Below are 14,950 nucleotides of genomic sequence, written 5' to 3'. Positions count from 1 at the left end.
TATCTCTGGCACAATTGTGTCCATTCATGGCATAATGGCAAAATAACAGCCATCCTTAACTATTTTGGGTATGCATTAGTTATGGCATACTGTCAGCCGTAAGTGACATATTAAGAGCACGACTAGCCTACATTTAGGTGTCCCTGACATAATGGTGGCTGCCCCTTGCATAATAATGGCCATGACTTAATAATGTGGTGGCCATTCTGGTCCATATGGTGTCCAGCCTTGGCGCAATTGTGGCCCTGGTAGACTGGCATTTTTAGCATTGTACAGGCATCCTTGGTGCTATGGTGCCATGGATTATGACTGTAATACTTGAGCATTCAAAGCAGTCTGTCCATGTGAGGCATTTGTACAGGTGAGTGCTCAATTAAAATGACAAGTTGATGTTTGGGCACTGTGTATTTCCTAAAAATGAAAACAAAGGTTCTCTTCTGGAAAAGAGACTTTGTGTGTCCAAATTGGAAAGTGGTGATAGAAAATTCTGTGTATCTTCAGAAACTGATATCCTGACGAAGACAAAAGTTGATAATTCAAGCTGAATTGGGAGACTTCTTGCTGTCTTTTGTACCACAAGGCTTGAGAAGATTTGAATGTTACTTTATTAGTCAGGTGGGGGCCATTTAATATTGATAAACGTTTTCCTAGCATTTTTGCTGGTAACCTCACCTGAAATACTTGGATGGTCACTATGATAATCCTGCTTAGTTGGTCATAGTGTAATGTTAACACATGTCAATGTTTTACAGTTATAAAATTTGCTAGTAGCTCAGGAGGAAATTCCTTGAGCTCAAGTAGCTCTCATTACAGAAAAGGTTGGTGACCCCTAGGGTAGTACGTTGAAATACTGAAACCGTTCTATAGGGAACTGAGGTGCAAGGAAGGTTCTGAGAAAGAAGATTTAGAGTTGTTGAAACGGCCGAGGGTGCTGGTTACAATAGAGAACTGGACTGCAGTGGTCCTCATTTATGCAAATGTGTACTGTGAGAGATCATTAGCACTCTTTGCGTACATAGATGTTATCAGGAAGGCACAGTTGAACCATGGGGGCTATGCTTGGGCCCTGTATGACGAGGAATTCAATGTTGGTATGACAGTGGACCCAGACACATAATGGGGGGAGCTCAACACCAACTCATGGCAACACACTGTGGGCCCGGAAAAATTCAGCAAAACCATTTTTATGGCTAGTGGTTTGCCAATAGTTTATAGGCCCTCTCAGGGTCTCCTCACCCGGGGAGGTGTGGGTGTACAAGCAAAGGCGAGAATAGCCAAGGTGGGGCCTGTTAGGAAAACAAGAAAAGACTGCGTACAAGGGAACTTTTAAAGTTCTGACATTAGTGTACGAATTGCACCAGTAAACACCCATTTGTCACCTACTTTAGGGCGGGCAGGGCCCATTAAACACACGGCTACAGACAGCAGCAAGGGGCCTTGGTATACAACAGGGGGTCCCACCAGGGCAGCAACATGGCCAGGCCATGGGCTTTAGGTCAGGTGGGGGCGAACAGGGATCTGGAGAGAAGGGCTCATATGCCCATTAACCCGCACAGACTGGCATTTTGACTCTCACACTATGACAGGACTGATGATGCTAGGTTACTTTCTAAGAGGCTTTACAGACAGTTTCAGACTTGGTTACGATTGCCCGAGGGTGCGCAAGGGGTGAGGGATAAGCTAAACAAGGAGATTTAGGAAGGTAGGATGATGGGTCAGCACAAGAGTTGGCCTAAGGAACACCTCATTGAGTCACCCATCAGAGTGGTACCTACAAATGAACAGTGGCAGTTTAGGCTAATTAGGTACTGTTCATGGACTGAGGGTCTGTCAGTTAATGATTTTGTTCTATCCAAACAAGTTTCAGTGACTTATTCATCTGTAGATGTGGCCGTGGCATTAGTGGAGAAAATGGATCGGGGCACTGATGGCTAAGAGCGACATTAAGTTTGCCTTCCGTTTGTTGCCGGTATACCCTGCCGGCTTTCAACTGCTGAGCAGCCAATTCAAAGGACAATGGTACATGGACAAAGCACTCCCAATGCGTTGCTCCATTTTGTGTGCTTTATTCGAGTGCTTTAGTACATTTCTTCAGGGTCTATTCATTTGGTACACAAGACACGTCCATGTAACACATTACTTGGAGTATGTAGGTACTCCCGGAGAATGCCAGAGATTGCTGGCTAGCTTCCAGAAGCTCATTGGTGACTTGGGTGTTCCATTGGCCCCAGAAAATACAGTGGGTCCCCGTACATTCTTATCTTTTTTGGGTATTGAGATTGCTTCAACAGCCGTGGGGACCCGGCTGCCCGAGGACAAAAAACTTAACATGCAGAACTTGCTGAGGACACTGCTGGGTAAACAGAAGGAGGTGCAGATCTTGTTAGGTCATCTGAACTTCGCCTGCAGGGTAGTGAGAGCAAGAACTTTCGGTAGACAATTAGGTTTGCCTCTCTCAAGACTTCCCTTACCTCATTGTTGGACTTGGCCCTTTTTTGGCTAAAGTTCCCTAAACTTTTTGCTTTCCCCCTAGACCTTTTTTCTGACATGGTGTTGCCAACTTAGATGCTTTGGGCACTTTGCCACTGCTGATCAGTGTCAAAGTACAAGTGCTCCCTGTGTAAAGTATAATGGTAATTGGTTGTCCATGATGGGTATGTTTGCCTTACTAGTAAAGTCCCTAGTAAAGTGCACTGTGTGTTCCAGGGCTGGTAATGCAAATGCTACTAGTGGGCCTGCAGCACTAATTGTGCCACCCACACAAGTAGCCTTAAAGAGAGAGCTCAGGCCTGCCACTGCAGTGCCTGCACACAGTTTGTTAAACTGCCTTGTTGTCCGGACAAGTGCACCCACTTGCCAGGCCTTACCCTTCCCTTTCTATGCACATCGGACACCCCTATGGTAGATCCAAGGTACCCCCTGGGCAGGCTGCAGTGTATGTGAAGGGTAGGACATGTACTGAGGTGTGTGCCATGTCCTGACAGTGAAATACTCTCCATTTCGTTTTTCACTGTTGAAAGGCCATCATGCCCATAGGACAGAATGGGGAGGCTGTGTAATATGTTTCCAGCCTACCTTCCCAAAGGCTTAAGATGGAGAGGTGAAGTTTAGTGTGCCTGAACTCACAATTCAATAACACATCTTTTTGTGAAGGTGGTTTTTGCATTGTGTGTTTAGAAACCACTCTTTTAGAAGTGGCTGGTTTTTGTGCCCTAACATTTCTGTGTGTCTCTGCCTGGTTGTGGATTGACTGTCTGCACCTGAAAGTGATATGATCTGGGGAATGTCTTGACCCAGGGGAGGAGGTGAGACAGCAACAGGCTGGCCTTCATCTGGAGTGTAGGGGGGAGGAGTAGCCCCTGGAGTTGAAGTGGCCTGGGTTGCTGTCATAAAACAATGGCTCCATCTCCTGCTGAGTGATGAAGGATACAGACTCCCACTATCAAAGGAAGAAGGTGTCACTGGCAGGGAGACACCCAGACCTGGTTTGGACAGGGGTCAGTGCCCCCCTGAACACAAAGACTTCAAAGACTTTGAGAGGTATAGCTATGAGAGCTGAAGCCCCTGAACGTTGGATTGATCAAGACTGAAAAGGATTGAAACTACTTCATGGTCAAGAGGAACCTCTGCCAAGGAAGAAACATCTGAAGAGACTGAAGGAAAGGACTGACCCTTGTTGTGTGTTCTAGGGCTGGCCTGAAGTTTGCTGATTTAACCAAGGAGAGGCTAAGGGACATTGCTGTGTGCTGTGTCCTGAAGTAACTTGTGCCCAAGGGCCCGAGGAGAGCTGGCTCCCGGTTGTGGAAACTCAGGAACACAAATGTTTCCAGGTGTGTCTCAGCAACACTGTGTGCGTGTGCTTTTTGCAGCCTGAGACCCTCGTAAGAATTGCCATGTGATTGTGGGCACCTTGAGTCCAAGCGAGTCTCAGCGACGCTGTGTGCGTGTGCTTCGTGCAGCCTGAGCCCTTCGTGAGGATTGTTCTGTGATCGTGTGCACCTGGAGTCCAAGCGAGTCTCAGCTACGCTGTGTGCATGTGCTTTGTGCAGCCTGAGACCTTCGCGAGGATTGCCCTCTTATCGTGCACACCGGAACTCAAGTGAGTCTCAGCGACGCTGTGTGCGTGTGCTTCTTGCAGCCTGAGACCTTTGTGAGTATTGCCCTGTGATAGTGCACACCCGAGGCTCAAGGGAGTCTCAGTGACGCTGTGTGCGTGTGCCCTGTTGCAACCTGAGATCTTCGTTATCGCTACTGCCCGGAATCCACAAAGTCGCATCGGAGGCCCAAGTCCCGAGAACAGGCGAGGAGAGCGAGGTCGCACCCCCCAGGTAACGCGTGTCACCGCCTGGGGCGGGGCGCGGGCTAGGAGACGCTCTTGACTTCTCCCATTCTTGCAGCGCGAGCCTCTGCTTCAGATGGTATCGCGGCCCGTACTTGCCTAGGAGGGGCAGTACCGGTGCCGGAGTGCGGAGCTGCACTTTGGTTTACACCATAACCGTGTTGGGGGCATATGTTGGTGGAAGCTGACCGCGAGTCAGTACGAGTGGCGGAGAGACCATTTAAAGCACCTGTTAGACCTGGCACCTTGGCATGAATCTCCCTTCCACTTTTTGTCGCTGTGCCTCATGTGTTTTTATGGTGTTGGCCGCTCAGAGCACTGTGCCACTGCCAACCAGTGCCACAGTGCAAGTGCTCCCTATGTAAAATGTATATGTTGGTTGGATTCCATGATTGGCTTATTTGGTTTACTATCAGACCCCAGTAAAGTGCACCAGGAGTGCCAGGGCGTGTAAATACAAATGCCGCTGGTGGGCTTGCAGCACTGGTTGTGCCACCCACAGAAGCGGCCTGATAAAATATGTCTAAGGTTTGCCATTGCAGAACCTGCATGCAGTCTGGTACTGTCATGCTGACTGCGCAAGTGTACACACTTGCCAGTCCCTAAACCTTCCCTTAACTTCATATTAGTCACCCCTATGGTAGGCCCAAGGGCAGGGTGCATTGTAAGCATAAGGTAGGACAAGCCTTGATGTGTGTGGCATGTCCTAATAGTGAATTACAGCCATTTTCGTTTTTCACTATTGTGAGGCTACCTGTTCTCATAGGCCAGTATGGGCTGTTAAGATTGTTACATCCTATGATCCTAACAGACCCACGGAACATGGTAGAAAATCGAGTTTAGTATTCCTGAACTCAGATTAATAAGGTACATCTTTAGTAAGGTTTATTTTAATATTCTGCGTTTGCAAATGCCACTTTTAGAAAGTTGGCCTTTGCTTGCCTAACCATTTCAGTCTGCCTCTGCGTGATGTGTATCTGCTGTCTGGCTTGTGTGAGTGACAGGACTGGGGAAACCCAGATGGGCAGGGCTAGGTAGCCTGGTGGTGAATAGGAAGATTGGCAGATAGATGGGTGGGAGGAGTACACTTGGACTCTGAATAGGGCTGTGCTCTGCCACCACAATGGTGGCTCCGCCCCCTGTGGAGCGTCTGATGGCTCTGCACCCTGAAAGAAGCAGCCTGCTTCGCAAAAACAAAGTGCTCAGAAACCGGACTGGGCAAGGGCCCCCCCTGGCCTGGCAGAACAAAAGAATTGCTGTATAAATGTAGGAGCCCTGCTCCCAAGAAACTAGATCCTGTCCTGCCAAGAAGAAACCTCTGACCGACGAGAAGGAACTGGGAAAGCTGCATGGAGGAGTACTGTCCCTGACCTGGGGGATTGGCCTGCAGTGATTGCCTTGCTGCTGAAGAAGAGTAACAAAGACTAAAGAGACTTTTATCTGACTTGTGCTGAAGATCTCCAAGGGCTTGTGAGTGAGCTTGCCCCCTGAACAAAGTCCCAGGAACAGTGGACTTCACCGCCGTGGAATCACCGTGGAAAACGGACCGTTTTCCTCACATCTTCGCGTCTAACTGCTGTGTACGCCTCGCTGATCGCGGCGTACTCCCTGTGAGCTGATATCCCGCTGTCCGGCACGAACAACGCGTCTTTGGCCCCTCTACGAGCCGTAGCTCGCACCGCGAAGGAAGGTACTACCAGCCCAAGCAACGCAAGTTATTGCCCCTACGAGCCGTAGATCGCACTGTAATTGAAGGACATCACCGTACCAGCTCGCACCCCCTACGGACCGTACTATCACTGTACGCGCCTCTCCCCTGCTTTGGGAAAGGCCGTAGTACGTGTGGTGGTCGCGTACGTCTCCCGTCTGGAGCGTACTGTTCGGCTGTCTCAAGCAGTCCAAGTGAAAATCAGCGATCCTGGTACGTCGCGTACCCGAACGTCTGGCAATACGGACCGTACTTTCGCCCAGTCCCCTGAGCCGCGCACACCCAAGGTCTCCCGTACCGTAGTACGCGCCGGCCGGAGGACTTCGCATCGTACTGTATGCCTACTGCCAAGGAAGTGTCCATGACGAACTCACCAAGCATCAAGGTACTGTGCCCGTTCGTGCCGTAGGGCGTACGCTTCACCCGAAGCGCCTGCAGCGCGTGTACGACCCGTCCCAAAGCCTGTGTCTACCGCGTACAACGCATACGAAGAGGGACGACGCGTACAGAACTGTACAAGTACGCTAAACTTAAGAACTCTTGGAAAATAAGTATTGTGGCCTGCTTAAACGTTATTTGGTCTTGTGCTAGGCCTGATAATTCTATATAAAAGTATTTTGGATATATTTCCTGTGTGGAGTCCATTTGTGGAGGGTCACTGTGTTACTGTGTGGGTATTTACAAATGCTTAACCTAAACGCCCTGAGATAACGCCTTGTCTGCTCGCGCCAAGCTACCTAGACGGTGAGCAGGGGTTATTATTGGAGTGTATCCCCCTACCCTGACTAGAAGAAGGACCCTCTGCCTGTCCCAGGTACCTACCTGTGCCAATCAGAGAATCCGGATTCTAACAGCACCACATACAGTGCTGGAGTGTGTTACGCATTGCATTATTTCTGCAATACGAACTACCTGATTGTTGCATTACTCATTGCAGTATTTCTGTATTACGAACTGCCTGATTAGTGTATTACGCATTGCATTATTTCTGCATTACGAACTACCTGATTAGTGTATTACACAGTGCATTATTTCTGCATTACGAACTCCCTGATTATTGCATTACACAGTGCATTATTTCTGCATTATGAACTACCTGATTGTTGCATTACGCATTGCATTATTTCTGCATGACGAGCTAACTGATTGTTGCATTACACATTGCATTATTTCTGTATTACGTACTGCCTGATTGTTACATTACGCTTTGCATTATTTCTGCATAACGAGCTGCCTGATTGCTGCATGACGCATTGCATTATTTTGGCATTACAAACTGCTTGATGGTTGCATAACAAACTGCATTATTTTTACATTGCGAAGTGCCTGATCCTTGCATTACGAACTGCATAGCATTGCATTAGGACTCCATTGGGTCACCTAGAATTGCTCATTAATATTGCCAGAACCTACAAGGGCTGGCTGGCCTAATAACCGGCAAGGAGGAATATTACAAATACGCATATACTTGTTTTTATGAAACTCGTGTGGAGTACATTTGTGGTGTCATCATTGGGTTACTGAGAGCATGGTTGCAAATACTTTACACACTTGCCTTGAAGATAAGCCTGGATGCTCGTGCCAACCCACCGAGGGGGTGAGCCGGGGCTATCTGAGAAGGTGTCCTTCCTTTCCCTGACGTGGAAGCAAGGGTCCCTATTTGGCCTAAGGTACCTACCTCAGCCAACTAGAGACCCCCAGTTCTAACACTCATCAATAATGTCAGGTTGTCGGCAGATGTTAAAGAGGATCTGAGAATCTGGAGGGCCTTCTTACAATCCTTCAGCCGGATTCCACTGGCAGCCTTGACTGACATGGAATGGGATGTCCAAATCTTTTTAGATGCAGAGGGAGGTTGCAGTTTTGGCCTTTATTGGCAAGGTCTTTGGTGTGCAGAAGATTGGCCTGATACTATTAAAGTCAAAGGGGTGACCCTCTATCCCTTGGAACCTGGGTGTTGCTGATATAGTCTACAAAACTTTAGGTTTCCAACGTCTTGCAATTTGTTTGCTTAACTCCAGCTGAGCCGGCAGTTTTTGATGGTTTCGGGTTTCATTGAGTGCAACATCAGGCATGGATAAACCTAAAGGAATTCTGGACACCGCTACACTGTAAGACTGAATTATACGTCTTCACCCATCCCTTTGAGTTACAACCATCGGTTCCCCAGTGAGGTGCATACCAACTCCCTTCCGGATTTTTTTCCCATCATGATGATTTTTCTCAGATTAATCCATTGGTTGCCTGGACATCGTTACATTTGGATAATCCCCATTGGCTCCCATAAGCGCCTTGGATTGTTTATGCAGTGAGGCCCCTACCAACGTTTTCTGGATTTTATACTAGTCACGATGATATTGCATCCTTGATGCCCTGATACAATTACCACTTTTGACTACATCCAGGAATAGAGGAGTTACCATTTTGGAACAACCCGGCTGCCACAACATAGTTCATTTTGTCCTGAAGAAGACCCTACATGATGCCCTCATAATAATATAGACGCCAGGGTTGAAACGTCGACGTACAACTTAATTATGTCTTAGTCACTGTAACCATAAATAGTTGATATTGCGATGTTACTGTTTGAACTTTATAAGTGGACCGTTTTTTTTTCATTTTGTTTTGTGATTTATGGATTTATGTATTATTTGTCACTTTATTCACTATATGTCACATCAGTCACCGACTAACTGGTTGCTTTGTTTATGTTCTGTATGGCCGCCTTTTTTCACCAAATTAAATATATATATATCATTTGAATCATCTTTGTGGCGTGTTTGGTACTACAGTTTGAGCACGGAAAAGAAATGTCTTTTCATTTAATTTGTTTTGATTCAAAAGTAATTGGTCTCACCCAACAGAACTTTTGAAGATTGGTTTGAGGCGTGGAAACAGCGTAGACATAGTATTGCCTTCCTAGAATTTTAATCCTTGGCAGTAGCAGTGGTTCTGTGGGGGGAACAGCTGACACACAGGAGAGTTATTTTTCAAGTCGGCAACATGTCAGTCGTGCATGTGGTTAACAAGCAGTTCACCAGTGACTCACGGTTCTGGCAGCTACTGAGAGTTGTTGTATTGCACTGCTTGAGACTAGACATCATTTTTAGAGCCCGAAATGTTCCCGTTGTGGACAATGACATTGCTGAGGCTTTGTCTCGTTCACAGTGGGAGAGGTTCTATAAGCTGGTCATGGAGGCAGACCGAGCGAAGACACGGATGCCACAGGAGCTCCAACTGATAGCAGAGTTTTTAGCTATTTCCACGAGGAGGGCATACTACCAGGCTTGGTCTAAATTTTTAGCAGGGCTACATGGAGGTCAAGGGAATGGGAGAGGGTAGAAGATGTTGTACAATTCATACTCTCCCTCATAGAGAAGGGTCAGACAAAGGTAACAATTTTGAGCAAGTTGTCAGGTATTGCATTTATGGGCAAGCTCCTATGGGTTTATGCCCCCTGAGCTGGCAAACTGGGTAAAAGGATTTTGGAGGGTTGAGTAAGGAGGCTTCTGACCCTGGATATCTTGAATGGTGTACTCAAGTCCCTACCGAGAGTTTGCTTGGACATTAGTGGGACAGTTTTATTTTCAACCCTCCTTTTTTTCGGGGCCTTTCGTCTATCAGAGCTATTGGTGGTAGGGAGAGAAGGGGCTTACTGTGGTGGGGGGGGTGGTGCATTGCTGAGAAAAAAGGCTGTACAAGTCTAAGACCGATCAATGGAAAGAGGGAAAAATCGTTCTCCTGAGATATTACCCTATAACGGGCCTCTGCTCGGTGCGTTGGGCTACTGCCCTGTGGCTAGGGGCAGCTATTGAGGGAAGGTATTGAAGCATGAGGATGGTAAGCCTGTTACTTCTTCCCAACTGATGTCCGCTGTGCGCAAGGCCCTGGGGTTGATTGGCTTTGACAGGAGAGGGTGTGGGACTCACTTGTTTAGGATTGGAGCAGCTACCGAAGCGGGCTAGCTGGGTTGGGGTCGAGGGAGCGTCATGGAGCTGGGCAGATGGTCATCAAATTGCTTTTGTAGATATGTCGGGGGCAGTAGATGGGGAGAAGTAAGTGTACAGGTTGCCAACTTGGTTTCTGTTTCAGGTTTTATTCCCGGACCCCAGGTGGCAGGGATGAACATTTGAATAGTGGGCCACTCCTTCATGAAGTGAGCGGAGCGTCAAGTTAGGTCAAGCAACCACTGATCTGGGGTTTAACAAGTCATTATGGGGCACATGCATCAACCATTTTTGCTTTTGCAAACAGGCCAATTTACAGAATCGGCCTGTTTGCGAATGCAAAAAATGCTTTTGAGATGCAGCAAACCCTATTTTGCGATTCGGTAACCTGTTACCGAATCGCAAAATGGGTTTGCGATTCGCTATTAGGAAAGGGCGTGTTTAGGGCGTCCCTTACTAATACTGAACCCCATCTGCATGTAGGAATGTTTTGGGACCGAAATGCGGTCACAAAAATCCGCATTTTGCCATCTTCTCTAAGTAGGTGGTGACCCATTCACAAATGGGAAGAAGTCCCCAAGGGACCACTTCCCCTTTGTGAATGTTTGTTACCTCTTTTTTTAAAGAGCAAGAACTGGTCCCACGGACCACTAGCTACTCTTAAACAAGCATTTGCAATGCAATAGGTCTCGCATATCACGCGAGTTTGAGCTATTGGCATTGTAAATGACAATGCCTTTTATTTATGTTTTGGGTTCTGAAACATAAATAAAAGGCATTGTCATTTACAATGCTAATAGCTTAAACTCTCGCAAATGCGAGACTTATTGCATTCCAATGAAGGGCCTTCGCGACTGCTTGTTAGATTGTAAATATCAGAGGAAGAGACCGGCCTGTGATGTCTTCAAAGTAGTGATAAATAGTGCAGTGAAGAAGATGTGTAAATGTTGTAAATTACACAGACACAAAGTGTGAAGTGAGAGTAACATATGATCCGAGCTATAAAAACTAACAAAGGACTCCAACACCTTTCGCTCTGCGATTACACTGTCGCAGCTCAGGAGGAAGAGTGGGAGGGTGGCTATTTCCTGCCCTCTCCGTGATTTGAGTGTTCAGTGTGGCATTGCGTAATGTCATTGCTTTCTTTGGCCTAATAAAAAAACACTCCAGCTGTAGTAGGGCCCTGTCTTCCCCTCCTGGTGCAGGACGGGCTGTGCTTTATGGCAGGCATGAAGGGTGGGAGGGATGGTCTCGGCTGCAGCTCCAGCCTCGTACAGTGCCACTGCTATACCAGTGAGCGAGAGGCACTGACGTGGTGATATTGGTATTGGTGGTGGTGGTATTGGTGATGGTGATGGTATTGGTATTGGTGGTGGTAGTAGAGGTGGTGGTATTGATGGTGGTGATATTGGAGGTGGTGGTTTTGGTGGTGGTATTGCTATTGGTGGTGGTATTAGTATTGGTGGTGGTGGTGGTATTGGTGGTGGAGGAATAGGTGGTGGTATTGGTGGTGGTGGTATTGACGGTATTGGTGGTGGTGGTGGTGGTATTGGTGGTGGTATTGGTGATGGTATTCGTATGGGGTGGTGTTATTGGTGGGGTGGTATTGGTGGTGGTGGTATTGGTGGTGGTATTGGTGGTGGTGGTATTGTGGGTGTAATGGTATTGTGGTGGTATTCTTGGTGGTATTGGTGGTGATGGTATTGGTGGTGGTAGTATTGGTAGTGGTGGTGGTATTGGTATTGGTGGTGGTGGCATTGGTGGTGGTACTGGCCGTGGTATTGGTGGTGGCGGTACTGGTGATATTTGTGATGGCATTGGTGGTGGTGGTGGTAGTGGTATTGGTGGTGGTGGTGGCATTGGTGGTGGTGGTGGTATTGGTGGTGGTGGTATTGGTGGTGGTGGTGGTATTGGTGGTGTAGGTATTGGTGGCGGTGGTGGAATTGGTGGTGGTGGTATTGGTGATGGTAGTGGTATTGTATTGGTGCTGTTGGTATTGGTGGTGGTATTGGTGGTGGTATTGGTGGTGGTGGTGGTATTGGTGGTAGTGGTGCTATTGGTGGTGGTATTGGTGGTGGTGGTATTGGTGGTGGTGGTATTGGATGGTTGTATTGGTAGTTGTGGTATTGGTGGTATAGCTGGTATTGGTGGTGGTGGTATTGTTGATGGTGGTGTTGGTATTGGTGGTGGTATTGGTAGCGGTGATGGTATTGGATTGGAGGTAGTGGTATTGGTGGTAGTGGTATTGTTGGTGGTATTGGTGATGGTGGTAGTGGTGGTATTGGTGGTGGTGGTGGTGGTGGAATTGGTGGTGGTGGTGGAATTGGTGGTGGCACTGGCATTGGTGGTGGTGGTAGTATTGGTATTGGTGGTGGTGGTATTGGTGGTGGTGGTAGTGGTGTTGGTGGTACTGTTGGTGGTAGTATTGGTGGTGGTGGTATTGTGGTAGTATTGGTGGTGGTATTAGTGGTGTATTGGTGGTGGTATTGGTGGTGTTGGTGGTATTGGTGGTGGTGGTCTTGGTGGTGGTGGTATTGGTGGTCTTGGTGGTGGTGGTATTGGTGTTGGTGGTGGTATTGGTGTTGGTGGTATTGGTGGTGGTATTGGTGTTCGTATTGGTTGTGGTGGTGGTATTGGTGATGGTATTGGTGGTGTTGGTGGTGGTATTGGTGGTGGTGTTGGTGGTGGTAGTATTGGTAGTATCGGTGGTGGTATTGATGGTGGTGGTATTGGTGGTGGTATTGGTATTGATGGTGGTGGTGATATTGGTGGTCATGTTGTTGTTAATAAAACAGGCTTTTGAAAACAACCGGTCAGCTGATATTAGTGCAGATGATATGTAACACAGATGTGCTGTTTTCAGCTTTAGCCCATTAGCACACAATTATGTACTACCTGGAATTCACATGACTTAATTTGCTAATCATTTCTAAATCCATTTTACTTGGGGTATTGAAACAGATGCAAGGTAATGCTGGGTTAAAGTAATTGAAAGCGGGCGCCTGTGTTACGGGGGTGTTCGTGCTGCTTAAAAAAACACAAGCGGTTTCAGCTGAAGCAACGCATGCCCGACCGACAGTGAGAGAAACTCAATAAGGTAAATAGTGCTTACAGACTAAATAACAGGTCACATGAAACAACTGAAGTAAAGGGGCCAGTAGCCATGGGAGGTTACAAATGAAGAGAAGGCCGTACTAAGGAGGTACTGACAAGCATATAAAAGAATCCGAAGGCAGTATTTACAAAAGACATTGATACAAGCCAATGAAAAATATGGGCGGAGAGTGGGCACGGCTTCTCTCCCATACTCTACTGCAGCAGTCTCGCAGAGCGAGTAGTGAATGCGCGCTGCCGCTAAGCTCGACCTAAAAATGAAAAGAAAACTTTTCATTTTACCTTTTGTAAAGCATCTCGTTTTCCTTTAAGGAAAACAGGCTCCTTTACAAAAAAAATATTGCTTTATTTAAAAGCAATCTTGGACAAGGTGTTTTTATGCCATTTCACATTAAAATTAATGAGGTAGAGCGATTTGCATACCCCTACTAATAGCTCTCTGAAACTCTTTGAGTTTGAAACATTGTAAATTGCGATTACCTAAATGCGATTCTCAGGAATTCGCAATTAGGTATTCACAGTTTACAATTTTGATGCATGTAGCCCAGAATTCCATCACTTCAGTGGGAAAAGGGGGGAGGCGATGGAGGGAGCTCATACCCTGTCTGAATAGGCTTCTAGTGGGAGGGAAATGTTTGGATGTGCTTCTTCTTCATCTATGGGAAAAAAACAGAAGGCCTTGGTGCTTGCTTATTAAAACCATGAAGTAGGATCTGAGGGAGATCCATGGGTTATGGGCTGGCTGCCACACAATTTGGACCGAATTAATTCCCAGGAGAGTTTGGCGTGGGGCTGTCAAGCCCTTAGCCATAGATAAGGCTCAGAGAAAATTAATTAAAGAGATGCATGCTTTCTGCAGGGACACTGGTTTTGGTGGGGTAGATCATTCAGATCTCTATTATGAGGATGTTGAATTTTTCAGAGGGGATTGTGTCCATCTGTCTTTTATGGAAATTGTGATATAACTGCTGCAGATAAAGTTGATTTTGGCAAACGTACTGGGTATTTGGAAGGGGGACATTTCCATTAGTGCACACAGGGGGCTAGGTTTGTGGGGGGCAGAAAAAAGGGAGGGGTTTCCTCACCATTTGTAGCGCGCCTTTCTTCTGGGTGGTGGTTGGCTGAGAAGTTGCCATAATTTACAGACGTTTCTTGTTTGTCAGCAGCAGTCAGCATGAAATGGAACGGGTAGGCAAGTTTACACCTGGACGACATAGTAAGTTTGAGGTTAGGTACGAAGTAGAATGGGTTCAAAGGTTAATAGACGTAGAAAAAAGGCAAGGGATTTTAGAGGTCCCAGTTACAGTTGATCAGCTCTGGTGCAAGTATTTTATTGATGATTTAAGTTGTTATGGAAAGGAAGGATATTTTAGGGGTGGGAGTAGTTTCTCAAAGGTGATTAAAGATGCATAATGAGGTTATAGTTATGTAAGGCAAAGGCCCATGTTTTTGTTTTAATGTGCACCTGTTGCAGTAGAGCTGCCTTTTTCACACAAACCTGGTGTCAGTGGTCTGTGCTTGTTTCCTTTTCCCCAGTGGAGCAGCGTCTGCCACGTCGTCTTTCTGAATTGGCACATGAAGAATCACTGTACAGGAAGGAGTTTAGTGTTCTGCTGCCCGTGGGTAAGCACACGGTCCTTGCTTTAATTATATTATGATAATTGGTTTGCAGGAGAAGGGTGTTCTTATTAGCTCCTCCCCTTTTCTACAGCAGCACTGGATGACTGATTAATTTTCTAGGCTTTTTAGACTGTGGCTACGACCGTGATGTCATAGGAATCAGGGATGCAAGACACTTTGAACTGTGAGTTTCTAAGTATCTATTTATATATCACTGGTCAC

This window comes from Triturus cristatus, chromosome 2_1 (genome assembly GCF_964204655.1).
Source record: "Triturus cristatus chromosome 2_1, aTriCri1.1, whole genome shotgun sequence".
Taxonomy (NCBI): domain Eukaryota; kingdom Metazoa; phylum Chordata; class Amphibia; order Caudata; family Salamandridae; genus Triturus; species Triturus cristatus.
This window is presented reverse-complemented; position numbering follows the sequence as displayed.